The 11246-nt window shown below is 35.4% G+C and overlaps 1 long non-coding RNA gene across 2 annotated transcripts; it reads right to left on the bottom strand.

Moving 5' to 3' along the window:
• Nucleotides 5583–11022, bottom strand: LOC109848648. 2 transcript variants are annotated; one of them, XR_002248851.1, is made up of 4 exons: nucleotides 10877–11022; nucleotides 10620–10748; nucleotides 10421–10512; nucleotides 5583–5837 (listed from the first exon to the last, which is right to left on the bottom strand). It is a non-coding gene; the product is annotated as an uncharacterized LOC109848648 (long non-coding RNA). The 2 variants fall into 2 exon arrangements; XR_002248852.1 differs by having other exon boundaries at nucleotides 10620–10758.

The following is an 11246-nucleotide window of genomic DNA, read 5'->3' on the forward strand; positions in this document are numbered from 1 at the left end:
TTAACTGAAATATTTTTTACTCTAGATGGAACTTAAAATAATATACTCATAAATGAAAAGAGAAATAAAATTAAAATAACAATAAAGGAAACAACAAATGGTGGGTAGAAAGAGCCAGAAAAATGTTAGCTTGAGGTTGATCTTTTTTTCGTAGATCATGCACGTTCTCATTCATTTCTTAATTATAACACTTCCATGCTACTGTCTTAAGCATCAATATCAAAGATCAATTTATCGTGGTCAACTACAATATTCTAGAACAAAGTTCACATATTTAAACAAAGATAAATAGAGCCCCAAACACAAACACCTAAAGTGCGGGAAAAAAAATCACGTTCCCATAAAAAATAGGGAAAATTGCTTGGAGGAACCAAATTTAATTGGGTCATACATCCCCACCCCCCAACTAGAGTCAACCACTTGGGGGCACCTTGATCCAAGTTTTCATGTTTTTACACCCCAAACCCACTGCCCAATAAAATCAATTCCTAAATTACCCTTCTTCCCAATTTAGAACTCATTCCTTTCCTCCTCAATCTGGCCCAAGACCTCCCCCTCCCCCTCCCCCACCACCGCCGACGCCGCAGCCTCCTCCTCCTCCGCCCTCCGCACCCGCGTCGACCGAGTGGAGGAAGCACCCATCGCGCACCAGCAACCTCCGTCACGAGACGCCCGGCCTCGGCATCGCCCTTGTCACCTTCGGCATCGCCCTCGTCGGCGAAGCTGCCTACAACCGCATCAACCGCTCTGATCCTCACTCCGGTTACTGAACAACGGAAACCCTAACCAAAGGTCCAATCTTTAACTTCCAATCTCCCAATTTCTGAGATTTTTGTTAAAATCTAGGGTTTGATGGAGAATTTTGAGATTTGGGCTTGTTGGAAGATTAGATCACTGAAACTGTAGAATGTGGGATTTGGGCTTGTTGGAAGATTAGATCACTGAAACTAGAAGATTTTAGATTGGTTGAAGAATTGGGTGTGTGGTGGATTACTATTTGAACAATTAAAATTTAAGAGACTTATTATGCATAATCTCTTTGATGTTTATTGTTTGCGATTATATCATCTATTTCAGCATTACTTGATTGATTTCTTGTTGATAGTTGAGCTAAGAAGGCTTGGGTTAGGGAGCCTGATCACTAATAGAAAGGGATTTGTGACTCGAGTAATTAAACAAGAGTAATTCGTAGTTACGTGCTAGAGGAAATAGTGGCTAATATTGTAGAAGAAGCATGGCGTGCTCTCGACATCTGACAACCCTCGGGTCAGTTCCATGGCGTGCTCAATCTCGGCCTCGTCGTGACCCATGTGCCAGGGAGGATACTGTTCTACGAAGGACATAGGATGATAATAATAATAATAATAATAATAATAATAATAATAAGAAAGATGATGATAATAATAAGAAGAAAGATGAACCCTTTAAGTTGATTTCTTGAGATGATGGTAATAAGAACATGTAGATTTCTGTGTTTGTTAACAATGCATGATGTTGGTTTTGTGTAACAAGTTACAGATCAATGAAAATTTGAGATAATCCCCTTTTACGTTTGTGTCATGTATGTGATATTTGGTATTCTGTGTTACTTATGTTGTTGTTATGTGATATTTTGAGTGATATATTCTGATGTTATGTGACATTTTGGTATTCTCTGTGACTTATGTTGCTGTTATGTGATATTTTGGTATTCTGTGTGATATATGCTATTTTTATGTGATATTTTGGTATTTTGTGTGATATATGCTGCTGTTATGTGACATTTTAGTATTCTGTGTGACATATGTTGTCGTTATGTGATATTTTTACATTCTATGTGATATATTCTCGTTACCAATTATATATGCTACAGTTTAAGTGCTATGTGATATTTTTACAGATATGATTGTGGCATACATGCATATTTTTTCATCAAGGCGATCCTAGAGGGAAGTGAGACAATGAATATTGAAGCCTTGCAAAGGAAGAATGAGATGTTAGGAGCAGGACTTGCTGCTCAAATCATATGCGAATGTGGTGAAAGGAAGAAGTTACGATTGAAGTTAGATATTGGCGATCTAGAATATCTTTTGTACTTTGGGGTAATAATGTACGATTGATTGAGTGGAAGTATTAGACAAACACATGTAACTATTTCATTTGTTGGATGTTGGATGTTTACTAGCTGTTTGTAAATGATAAAATGTGCATTTGTAATTTCTTGGTGATCTTTCTGGATGTGTACTTCATCTGTGGGTTGGGACTGTAATTTCTTGTACCATTCTAGATGTGTACTTCATCTATGTGTCAAACAATAATTAACTATAAAGTACAGCCAAGTGTCATATATAAATGACAATTGTCACAAACAACAGTAAAATATCACAGAACACAGATAAGAGTCACATATAATAGAGTATTGCCACTTTAATTTATAATTCTCAACAAGATAAAGTACACATCTAGAATGGTACGCATCTACAAATATATATTTTAGATGAAGTACACATCTAACATTCATATATAATACATTAACGTCGCATATGAGGTACATTAACGTCACATATGAGGTCTCAATGTTACATGTAATACTCAAAAGTCACAAATCAGATCTAAATATCACATATAAGGTAGAACCGGCACATGTAGGATTGAATTGTCACATATAACATTGAAATATCACATCAAATAGAATACAAAATTAAGTATATGTGTGGGCTTAGATTGGCAATGAGGCAGATGTGTGGGCTTAGATTGGGGAGGAGGAGGAAGAGATTGAGAAGCCTTGATGGAATCTCTTCCAATATGGTTATTAGTATAGTTGGTTTTGTGCAAATTTGTCATTTGCATGGTTAACAGAGTTCATCGGTTTGTAAAATTTGATAAGAAAATGGAAGTCAACTTGTTTACTTTTGGTATAAAATTATGTTTGTCCTTCATGTGACAAGCCATCTTAGAATTGCTCGAGGTGTCCTTTTATGGAAGTCAACTTGCTTATATGACATATGATAGTTTCATGTGACATATGACGGTTTCATGTCACATATGTTGTTTTTATGTGACATTTGTTGTTTATACGTGACATTTGGGTGTTGTATGTGATATTTGGGTGTTGCTTGTGACATTTATTGTTTATACGTGACATTTGGGTGTTGTATGTGATATTTGGTTGTAATTTGTGATTTTTGGGTGTTGCTTGTGATATTTGTTGTTTATATGTGACATTTGGGTGTTGTATGTGATATTTGGGTGTTGTATGTGATATTTGGCTGTAATTTGTTAATATTGAATGTGCTTATTTGTCATGTAATTTGTTTATACGTGATACATGGCTGTAATTTGTTGTATGTGATATTTAGATCTAATAGTCATTCCACATCCTCCTTGCCTCATTGGATGTGTCACGTATAAATAGATTCTCAAAAGTCACATATCTACCTCATTGCCTTCTCAACATCTAAATATCACAAATCAGATCTTTTTCTTCTTCTTCTTTCTCCAAAATTGAGCACAAATCCTCTGTCATCTCCCCAAAATTGAGCTATTATTATATCAAAATTATCCCCCAAATGATTTCAACCCATCAAATAGAGTATAACTCCAAAATTGAGCTATTATTATATCAAAATTATCCCCCAAATGATTTCAACCCATCAAATAGAGTATAACTCTTCTTGAATCTGCTTGTTCTTCCCAAATTATCCCCCAAATGATTTCAACCCATCAAATAGAGTATAACTCTTCTTGAATCTGCTTGTTCTTCCCGTTACCCTTCTTCTCCAAAAAGCTTCTAATAGTTATACTCTATTTGATGGGTCATGGAGAGCACTCTTGAAGTCTCACATTCTACAGCTAAAAAGAGGTTAAATCACACTGTAATGTATAAATATCACATAACATCAGCATATGTCATGGATAATGAGAATATATCACACATAATGTAAAAATGTTACATAACAACAGCATATGTTACACATAATACCAAAATGTCACGGGAGACAAGTATATGTGACATACACGCAGCATATGCCACACAAAATGCATAAACGTCACATAAAAACAGCATATGTGACATGAAACCATCATATTTTACAAACAGACGAACTCTGTTAACCGTCCAAACTTCAAATTTGCACAAAATCAACAGTATTGTTAATTGCAAAGAACAAATTAAGAGCATACAAGATTACAACAAATTAAGAGCATACAAGATTGCAAAGAACAAATTAAGAGCATACAAGATTGCAACAATACTGTCAATTTGCACAAAACCAGCCTTCCATTTTAAAAGAGATTCATCTTCAACTCCGAGCTCACTAGCTGGAAGCTCGATCCTCAGCCTTCGAATCTCCTTAAAGTTCTTCAAGACCTCGATCAGCGAGTGATGCGAAACTTCCGACAAAACTAGAGAGCAAGCCGACGATGAAGCTTTCACAGATCTCTTATTCAAGATCTGACCTAGGGCTTGGATAGGCTTGACGATGCCTCTAAGGATTAGGCGAGTGAGATTCGAGATGACGCGGCTTGTCTTATCGGCTTATCGCCGTTGCCTCCTTCGATGGCGAAAGGCAAGGGGTTGTCGGAGATGACGCAGAGGGGAGGGGAGGGGAGGAAGGGGAGGAGGCGGACGGAGTCGAGGAGGGGGTCGGGGAGGAGGGGGAAGGGGGAAGGAGGAGGATGAGAGGAGGAGGGGGAAGGTGGTGGAAGGAGAGGTCTTGGGCCAGATTAGGGCTAGCTTGAGAAAGGAATTGGGTTTTAAATGGGGAAGAAGGTAAATTGGGAAGAGATTTCTTGGGTAGTGGGAGAAGGGGGTTGGTTACACTAATATTTCAAATTAAGGGTTTGGGGGTTATAGTTTTGGAGGTGGGGAGGAGGATGCATGAGCCAACTATTTTTGGTTCCTCCAAGCAATTTTCCCTAAAAAATAACATATCTGTCGCTATGACAATGGACTTCTCTATGCACCCTCAAAATATGCTCTCTCAAACTCCTCAAAAAAGCTCTATCTCCTTCTCATATCATTAGGAAACATCAAAGGATTTTCCAAAAAAATGATAATTAATTAAATAATTAAGGTTAGGATCTAAAACCCTTTCCATTCAATTCTCACTAACTTGTAACAGTCCCATTATATCTCAGATCACGAACACAAATTTGTCTATTTCCAAATAAAATACATTTTCAAAAGATTATCAACAATCTACGATAAAATTACCAATCAACCAACCAATCAAAAAATCCCAAATCCAAATGATCAACCCAGGGTTTCAAAAACCCAAACAAAAAAAGTCATGCATAACTGAAAAATAATTTCATTTAACTTTTAGGGATAGAGAGAAATTACCTGATTTAGAGATAGAAAGAAATTACCAGTGTTGCTTGTCGTCGAAACCCTAGAAACATCATCGTTCAAAAACCATGAATGTGACGCCCCTGTTTTCACACATGGTTGCAGGCCAAGGTGAACACAAAGATGTTAAACCTGCCATGCACCACACTATGTAATAACATGTTTCACCAATCACAGTAATATTCTCTAGTGAAATCAATTATGAGTGAAGGTACAAAACAGGTAAAATAAGGAAATGTAAATACAATAGACATGATATAGAAAGTTATATCTCATAAATGATATCATGTCTGAACTGAAATACATCTGGAGTCTGAAATAAAGTAAAATGTCTCAACATGAGTCAACTGCAAATCGTACAAAGACACCTAGCCTTTACAAACGGAATACAACTCTAATGTCTGAACAGTGAAAATAAATCTACGGTGGAGTCTCTACTAATAAATCATGCGACGGTGACTATGTCAGAAACTCTGTCATCCTGCGGTTCTCCGGAACTCTGAGCTGCCTGAAAGGAAAATTTAAAAGAAAAAGAACAACAGCAAGAACGTCAGAGCGCTACAACAAGTTCACCCCCATCCGTCCCCAGGGGAATGGCTGCTAGATGATGAAGTGGAGCCTCTATCTATTAAGCATAGTCTACCTAGATCATTTTCCATGTATCTAATGGAATTAATATTTAGAAACTTATAACTCGAGACGTAGTACATCGAACGAAATAATCCAAACAAGGAAACCCTCATGTATATACCGTATGTGTCAGGTAGTAAATAACTAAATATTAACCCTGAACTAAGCAATCAAAATATAACTAGAAAGTAAAGCATCATAATAGACATCAGCATATGTATCTCATGTACTCGTATAGCAAAGTATCTCAATAATAAGTAGAAACACTTTTGGCATCCGCCAAATACTCAGGTAAATAGTTTATAATATTATCATTCTGAACTCCTTCCAACTCATCACATTACTGTGCGGATTGGAAAATAGGTATCATCGTATCATCGCACGGATCGACAAATATGTATCATCGCATCATAGTGCGGATCGACAAATAGATATCATCGCATCATAGTGCGGATCGATAAATAGGTATCATCGCATCATAGTGCGGATCGACAAATAGATATCATCGCATCACCGTGCGGATCGACAAATAAGTATCATCGTAGTCTCATTTGCAGTGTACTAACTCACAAGTAAATAGATCTCAATTCGTCATAAATCCCCTTAGGATACTTAAATACGTATTTCGTCATATTCATGACTGTAAGTATAACATCGAGCAGCTCAAACTCTGCGATCGTGTCACAAAACGGCGCAAAACAAACTCCAGAAAATAAAACTGGGCCAAACTGTCCAGTAAATGGTCAGAGTTACCAACCCCGACTATCTGCTGTATTAACTAATTATGAATAGTAGCAGTACTTACTAATAGCAACAGTACTTTACGACTAGTATCCGTACTCATGAATAGTAATATTATGTATGAATAGTACTGTATGCATGAATAGTAATTGTATTTATAAATAGTACCCATACGTATGAATAGTATCAGTATTTATGAATAGTGCTATATGCATGAACAATAACAGTCCGTATGAATAGTACCCCAGTATGTATGAATAGTAATAATACTCATGAATAGTACCGTATGTATGAACAATATAATGTTTATGAATAGTACCACAGTATGTATGAATAGCAATAGTACTCATGAATAGTATGATATGTACGAATAGTAACAGTATTTATAAATAGTACCCATACGTATGAATAGTATCAGTACTTATGAATAGTGTCGTATGTATGAACAATAACAGTACGTATGAATAGTATCCCAGTATGTATGAATAGTAACAATACTCATGAATAGTACCGTACGTATGAACAATACGGTATTTATGAATAGTACCATAGTACGTATTTATAGTAATAGTACTTATGAATAGTACTGTATGTGTGAATAGTAATGGTATATATGCATAGTACCCCAGTACGTATGAATAGTAATAGTATTTCCAAGCGGTGGACAAATATGTATAGTTCTAGCTAGCATGCTCATATCTTTAGAGATTTGATCTAATATTCTATTCATCAATTTTCATTAATATCATATCCTTTCTTCATATTTATGATTTGATCTAACATTCTATTCATCAATTTTTATCAATATCAAAACTAACTAGGGATGAGTTTGGAAAGAGATGAACATGCCTTTATTGATCTCTGAAATTGGACTCCCTATCCATTCCTTTTCTCCGAATAGCCAAAGTCCCCTCTATCTTTTCCTCTCTGTCTTTTTTCTCTCTCTCTCTTTCTCTCCATCTTTCTCTTTCTCTATCTCTCCTTCTCTTTCTCTCTCCCTCTCTCTCCCCTTCTCTTTCTCTCTCTTCTTTCTCTTCTATGCGTGCTCAGAAGAGAGAGGGGGAAGAGGCTTTTATGGGGGGGGTAGGTGGGGGAAGGTGGAGAGAAGAAAAGAAAAGGAATAATAATAATAATATTTATAATTTTATATTATTTAAAAATTGAGTTTCAAATCTCCGTTCTCAGAAAGTAATAAAAATTTACCCATACTACCGTCTCGATATTCTAAGATAAATAGCACAAACCTCATGTCCATCTGCTAAACAAAAACTTACAAAAAATACAAATGTGGTAGATATCAGCAGACTCGCGATACTGTCTCAAATAGTGTTTTTAGTTTTCGTTGTCAGAACGCAACGAAACTTTACCCACAACACCATCATAAAATTCTAAGATCAATAGTACAAATCTCATGCCCATCTGTTCAACAGAAAAATTACTAAAAAAGAAAATAGTATCAGTTTTCAGTAGACTCGCGATACCGAGGCTGAAACTGCGAATCGATCTCAAATCAATTCCAATCTGATCCATTCATCCCAGAATGATCACCAATCATAATTGCGAATCGATCTCAAATCAATTCCAATCTGATCCATTCATCCCAGAATGATCACCAATCATAATAAAACCTATTTATCATTTATAATAATATTTTTAAAATTTTTGGGGTTTTACAATGAAGAACCCTAAAGTTAGGTAATCATCAATGAATTCTTTTATTCTTTGCTAAAAACCACTGCAAAACCCTAGAATTCTCCTTATGAATGCAATAAATAAGATTGAAAAAGCCTAGAATGGTCCAACCGACGATTTTCAAGATCGACTGTGGAGGACAGCAATTTTTGGAGGTCGCTGGCAAGATAGGATAGAGTAGGTGAATGGTCCAACCAGCAATTTTGGATGTTGACAGTGAACTATGGGGTTTTGGAGGTTGTCAGCAGAGAATGGCTTGGTTCTGGAGGGGGGATTAATCAGTTGAGAGTAGTGTTTCGGAAAAAAGAGGGGATTTGAATTTCAAAATCTGCTTCTTTATTTTTATTTTTTAGGCGTGAGTGAAATCTGTTAGAGAAATAAGCAGTTATCGCACTTAAAGAGGTTTGATAATATTCATTCACTTTTGACATTTTAGAAAAAGTATATAACACATCTAATTATCAAAGAAATTTATGACCAAGGATCACATTATTACAAAAAATGTATGAGTGGGGATCAAAGTGTTAGAGAAAAATAAATATTGCAAAATAAATAAATAAATAAATAAATAAATAAATAAATAAATAAATAAATCAATAACAATAGGTATACAGAAAATGGATCCTCATAGAAGCATTCTTTCGGTATAGTGACCTTGTTTTGGCCTTTTGCCATATAAAAAGTTTCAGATCGTACGATGCACGAATTTGTCTACCAATGAGCTTGTACTTTTTTTTAGAAATAGATAAACATCATAATTTGATATTTTTATGTACCAAAAATGACTTTCGTAATTTGTTTATCAGAAAAAATAACTACTTATGGTATGATACATATAATTTGAAAAATAACTGATGCATTCTTACTTAAGAATATTATTTTTAAAACAACTAAAAAATCAAAAAAAAAAAAAATGCAAATGCCTAGCTTATTTCTACTGACCACAATATTATTTAAAATAGTTGCTGGCATAGGGAAAGGAATCGATAGATCTATGACTATAGAGTTTCAAATTGTGAATGTATGGTTATTGAAGTTGAAAATAGTAATAGATATAAACTTTACAAACACATAATTATAAATACTTCTTTATCTATTACATCTTATAATTTACCCACACAAACACAAAATCTTTTCTTTTGCAAAGAAAAATATGACTCACACCAATGGAAAGAACATCCTTTTAATGTTTTGTTACTAATCAGAAACATATATACTTTACAAATACATAATTATGAATTATGCCTTAGCATCAATTATTTATTCCTTTATTGTGGCATGGAAACTGAAATATCACAATAAAGATCATTCTTTCATAACTGTCATTAACCAAATTTCTAAAAATGATCCTTAACTGTCATTGACGAAATTTAGAAACTTTAGCTTTTATCTTCATGGTTATACCATCCCTAGCCATCATTAACCAAATTTCTAAAGATCAAATTGAAAAGTGAAAATATTTATTTAAAATTTAAAATTGAAAAGTGAAATAAAATTACTGTTTCGATCCATCCATCATCATCTCTGATGTAATCAATCTCCAATCCCTAACCCACGAACAAACAAAACCCATTAAAACTTAGCGACCAAATCTTCATTAAGAAAAGCAAAAAAGATTACCTAAATCAAGTTTAAACATAAGGGTTAGGGACATGATCAGAATTAGGCACTATTAAGATTAGCTAAATCAAATTTAATCATTATAAATAGAAATTAGCATCTTCACCATGCTAAAAGAAGTAAGTAAATAATCCAAAAACCAAAAAATAATCCAAAAACCAAAAATCTAAGGCGCAAAAAAATTAGAATTTAAATCAAATTCATCACCAGGCTAAATCAAATTCATTCCAATCAAGCTCTCAAGTTTGTTACAGTTTTTCAACACTAAAAGGATCAACTTAAAGCTATAATGTGGTTTTTCCTTGTTCCTAAAAGAACATACTACCTAAATAAGCAGTCAAATTTTGCTAAGTAAAGTATAAAAATCAAAATTTGTTGATCGAACCTCCAATTTGATAAAATAAATACCTCGAGATTTAAAGGTGAGCATTGAGTTGTTCTAGACTAAAAACCAAGAGAAAGATAAATCTCCATGAAGATTCTCAAATTGATCTTTTTAACTGCAAATCCAAGCAAGTGAGTCAAGAATAATTATCAGAAAATTGGTTATAAAAAAATACTTGTAGCCAATGACAAAACCCTACAAAGTATTAGGGAAAATTCTCACATTTGAGTGTTGTAGAGAGAGATAGATTGAGGGCCGTAGGGATTTTTGACGCGCGTCCTGTTACAATATTCCGACTTTGAATTTCTTCTTCGCCTCCGGAGAGTGAGAGGTCACCAAATCTAGTTCGGTCTGCAAAACCCTAGAAATATCCTTAGGACGCTCATCGATTTTGGTGTAATCAAAGTCCAAAAAAATTAATTAGGTAATTAAAAATTGTTTTAAAACTGTAAATTGAAAAATAAAATAAAAAAGCTTACTACAGGGGGTTGCCAGGTGATGGCGGTTGGCGGTCGCTGGGGGGTTCGCGTGCGGGCAACGAGAGTGCGCGGGAGGCTGGCGTGGGCAAGCGTTGGAGTTGCGCGTACTGGACAGCGAGTGGGCGGGCACTGCTACTGCGCTACCGGGGGTTAGTGGGAAACGCTCTGCGGATACTACATCGTCAACTGCAGGCGGCGACAAGTGCGGGCAGCCGGCCGAGGGAGGGCGAGTGGAGGGAGGGTAGAATCTGGCTTTGGGTTCAGATCTAGATCTAGATCTGAAGAGAGGAAATCTGTCAGAGAAATAAAGAGGGGATTTGAATTTCAAAATATGCTTCTTTGGTCGTGAGGGAAATATGTCAGAGAAATA

This window comes from Asparagus officinalis, chromosome 7 (genome assembly GCF_001876935.1).
Source record: "Asparagus officinalis chromosome 7, Aspof.V1, whole genome shotgun sequence".
NCBI lineage: Eukaryota > Viridiplantae > Streptophyta > Magnoliopsida > Asparagales > Asparagaceae > Asparagus > Asparagus officinalis.